Consider the following 5160-nt stretch of genomic DNA (forward strand, 5'->3'; position numbering starts at 1 on the left):
AAAATTCTGAGGGGGGGGGGGGGGGGGGCATATTTAGGATTTAATATTTACTTGTATAGTTGATTTATAATTATGAGACGCGATAACGTTTCAGCAGTATTTAATTACTGAAAGAGTACAAACATCTTAAATGCTCTTTCCTTGTGTATGTCAATTTCATATTCATTCTTCAAGATTGAACGCAATTCAGATGTCGAATGGCCGTATCGTGGCTCATTCGAATACCTGGTGTATTTCTAGTCATTTTGTCGTGCTGGGCTTAGTCTGACAACTTTTAATTTTGACGGGTGTATGAGTATGCTCTGAATAATTGATTAAAAGGGACAATCAGCGGGTATATGATCACGTCAGCATGACCCTGCAAAGTAAATTTAAGCCGCTCACCTCAGCAGCGACAATCAATATACTTTACAATTTAATATTCAATTTTGTATGTTGAAAGCATACCAACAGTACATCGCTAAATCCAGAGTAGCGATCATACCTGGCGTATATAGGATTTGATTCGGTGATCAAACTATATTTACCACGACTATATCATAGTCTAAATATATAGTGGTCGATATCTACAATCGATCTTTAAATTGCAGGCTTAAGGAGAGAGATATAAATCAAATTTGTCATAAAGTGGTACAGAGCAAGATATGTCGTTATAAACTACACAACCACGATATGGCGCAAGACAGTCTTGCCTTGTTTATCAAGTAATATCAATCAGATATATTGAAAGTACAATTCATATTTTGTGAACTCTGTACTAAAATGACAGTTGCGTGCTCCAAACCCAAATATCTGAAGCGTATTAAAAAATACTGCAGCGCTGAACCACTTATGTATACGGTGTCATAACAGACGGGGTAATAACAGAAATGCAATTTATAATCTGCACTGAAGACTCCTCTATGTGTTACACGACACATGAAAGCGCTTTAAATCAGTGAATGAACCCGAATCTGAATATGAACTTCAAGAGAATTTTGCCCAACGTCACCTTTGAGCTGTCGATATCGAATAAACTATTCGATGCTTTCACATCAGTGACAAGACAGAAATATGTAGTCTAGTGAACATTTCTGGGTTACTTGGAGGCTCACTTTGGCGCAGTTATTACTTTCGGCTTTCTTCTTGGTCTAAGTGAATTTGAAGAGGCTTCTAATGTATCAGTCCGAGCTACCGCCGCGTTGCAGCAGATAAAAGTCAGATTGCTCATCCACACCGTCTATGAGAAGTACCTTTTCAAGAAATCTACACCAGCCTGCAATCATATATACGTATGTGGGTAACAATTGAGCCTAATCATAGGCACGATTTTCCACAAGCAGCTTTGCCTTGCGCATCCTGCTCTGAAGGCAAGCAGATGGTGCTCTTCTATCTGACAGGTCGCTTGCCAACCTGCAAGTTCGTCAGCGAAAATGAATCGGAACCTGTTAAAAACTGTTCAATCTTATCGTTCGCCAACACAGCAGCTCTACAGCGGCAGCTATGACACTGTACTTGACAGTGTACAAATATTTGTGATAAGTTGCGTGGAACTTAATAGTCGTGCCAACAGCAGATTTCACTATTAGGATTTGCCTTGAGATCGTGGCGATCATTGAAGACTAACCTGCCTATTTAAATGGATAACAATACCCTAAAGGCTAGTAGGTGAATAAAATCTAATACTACAAAACAACGACCATTCCAAGCCCCTGGACAGAAACTGTTACTTGGAGTGGATACCTTGATAAATTATAATCAACCTTGTGTACCACTGCTATATTTTAGGTTCAACTGCGATAGACTAAAACACCGGTATCTTGTCGAGAAGTTTCTGTTTTCAGCACATATGGACCATGATCAAGTTTGCTATTTCAGCTGAACTCGTATTCTAGTTTGCCAGAATGTTGTACCACCACTACTAGCAGATGTATTTGCCATTTTTCAAAACGCACCGCATGATCACAAAGCCGACTACGACGGCCTATAATTTGTCGAATCTCAAGCACAAGATAATGTCATTGTATAGACCATTATCACTCCAGATCTGCAACTCAAGACGGACTAAGCAAACAAATACATGACTATCAGTATCATCACCAGATAAAAAAAAAGAATTTCCACATTCTTGGAGTGTGAGACTCATATTTTTAGTTTTATTGCTGACGCTACTAAAACAATTTTTTATCGGTACTGCGACTATAAGAATGATCACTTTTGCACTATGCCTTTGCTTAATCGTGCATTTAACAGCAGCTATGCATGTACGTGAAAATTGCATGTCAATTTTTGAATCGAAATGGCAAGGTTTAGACATCATCAATGAAAGCAGTTTGCCACAACGCCAGCGTCGTTGTTGGTCAATATCACTTGAAATCCCTCCGGGATGTTTCTACGATGTCGCAGATCAATCATCTGGTATATTAGTACGCGGATGATGTCAATCCTATTATATCTGATGTGTTCTATTTATAATATTATATCTGGATCCAGCAGTCCAAGCTACAAGGGCGACATCATCGGGATGAATCAAAAGCGAAGGTCACAGTGAGAGTACGTACGTCGGTCTCATCTCCAATGTCACTCAATGGCATTGCGAGTAAACACCATAACAAGTTCGATTACAAAGGTACAGGATGCGTCAAACAGAGCTACAAAATACAGCTGAAGGTATGCAGGTGGGCTATCGTCCAGAGGAATAATCATTATAGATGAGTTTTGTGTTTAAAGGCGGAGGAGCAATATGTCGATTTGTATACATTAGTCCGGACTGACTCTGCAAACAAGTATATATCAATATTATCTGCAACGGAGTACGAATATTGTGAGTGCCGTATGCTCAGTGTTTAAACACTCCGAGTCAGTTACCCCAGTGATGTTCAGTAAAACAGTAGGCCAATCTTTGCGCAGGGATTGATAGAGCGATTCAGCACTCCTATACACTAACGGAGCAGGTACGAATGTGACATTTAGCGATATTTAAAATCGGGCTGACATGTCATAATCCGACAATTGACCACCAAAATGTATCGTTTACTCTCGCGGTATCCAGTAAAGGTCATCTACACGTGGAATTATTCAAAATACCCCTCTGCCATAGCCTAAAACTATGGATTCAAATGAATGAAATAGAGAAGGTTAATTGTATGTCACCAATATAAGTAGTGGTATCGATCATCATGATGTAGACACTAAGGTGTGGTCTGACATCGAGTCAAGAGAGAAGCCTTTCGATTCAACGAAAAAGCGATTCGATATAGCGACAGTATAGAATTGTAAACTTTATTTTCCGGATATCACGACGAATATTGTCGTCATATCTCTGGACATTTTGTCTCTAGTACATCATTTGCCTTTTCGTGCCAAAGTCTGTAGACTACGATGATAGAATCAGTTATCAAGAAATAAGTATATACGTGTGGCATAACTCGGTGCATAATGACTGCCAGAGTGCCGTGTATTGAAGTACATACTCTCAAAATCCATACAATTTCGTGATCGCAAAAACATAGTAAAATATGAAGGTTCAAAGGAAAGTAAACGGGAATACACCGGAACAACTATCAAGTCAAGACCTCGGCCACTGTTTCAAACCCCCCTCCTCCTGATATCGGCAATGCCTCAATCGCAAATTGCACGTTCTAATAGATGACAGAGAATCTAAAGATACAAATATCCATTCGCTTGCGCCGAGAATTCTACACCGTTTTTATGATATTAATGTAAAGCTATATAACAGCAGGGAACCCTGAACGTAAGCTAATTATTTTACAGACGATGGAAGCTTATCAGAAGAGATACTCGACGCTGTATCTCTGCGTTTAAATGCATACTCTAAGTTAGTCGAAATTCGTAAGCAGATTATAGAAAGCAACGCCTCGTCAATACGGAATTGATAGATATCTTCTTCATTGGATATGAGAGTATTCGATTGCATTCATTTGCGCCGAGAATTCTTCACCGTTTTCATGATGATAGAAACCTAAAGAACAGCATGGCGATCCTGAACGCAAGCTCACTATTTTACAGACAATATAAGCTGATAAGAATGAATACTCGATGCTGTATCTCTGTATTCATCAATCAATGCTCTAAGTTAGTCGATTAATTCGTAAACAGAGTATAGAAAGCAACACCTCGTCAATACTGAATTGATAGATATCTTCTTCTTTGAAGATGGGACTATCCGATTGCATTCACTTGCGCCGTAAATTCTACACCGTTTTCAAAATATTGATAGAAACCTAAAGAACAGCATGGGATCCTGAACGCAAGCTAAATATTTTACAGACGATGAAAGCGTATAAGAAAATAATAATACTCGACGCTGTATCTCTGGGTTTATCGATCAATGCATACTCTAAGCTAGTCGATTAATTCGTAAACAGATAATAGAAAGCAACGCTGCTACCGAGCGCCACGCGGACCACGATATATCAATGAAAGCGCGACAAGATGGAGCGTAGTGCTGCTTGGTCTGCCAGAATATTCTGATACGCACTGAGCTACGCAAGGAAGCACTATAGTAGACGCATGTATGCCCTCATAACAGAGAACTTCAAATTGCAAGTGAATAATTAGTCATGGATCGGACAATTCGTAGGAATTTTGTACAAAAAGTGAATGTTGCTCTCTGGAAGTACAAATAAAACAATTTACACCATATCAAAGTACGTGCTGAGTGCAGAATAAAGAGAGCAGCTGGAAAGACACGACCAAACAAACAACTAGACCTCTTCTCAAGTATGTTCATTTCAAATAGAAATATTCTAGTCTGGAAGAAGCGCACTGAGTCTTTATTTGTAATTCGTATTTCCTAGCTCACTAGACTCAAATTTTCACTTGCATATTTCTCCTACGAGGGATCCGGGTATGTAGATACTGGTCTCCCACTACGATCTCAATGACCCTGATATAAAGAATATACTATTTTGCGTTCAGACTCATTCCTGAGGTAGTTAGAATCCTGTAGAATTGGTATCCAGAATTTGCCTTTTTTAGGGGGGTTTTTTTTTGGTACAATGATACTACATAAGGACATTTTGAAATACAAAGTATGCGAAGAAGAAGAAAAATTCTTAACGGAGCGGTTGCTATTTAACAAACGCGTATTAACGCCAAATTAAAGTCTTACTCAAAATAATATTATCCCACTAGCTGGGTCAAAATAAAACAAATCCA

Source organism: Sphaeroforma arctica, assembly GCF_001186125.1.
Source record: "Sphaeroforma arctica JP610 unplaced genomic scaffold supercont1.77, whole genome shotgun sequence".
NCBI classification, from domain to species: Eukaryota; class Ichthyosporea; order Ichthyophonida; genus Sphaeroforma; species Sphaeroforma arctica.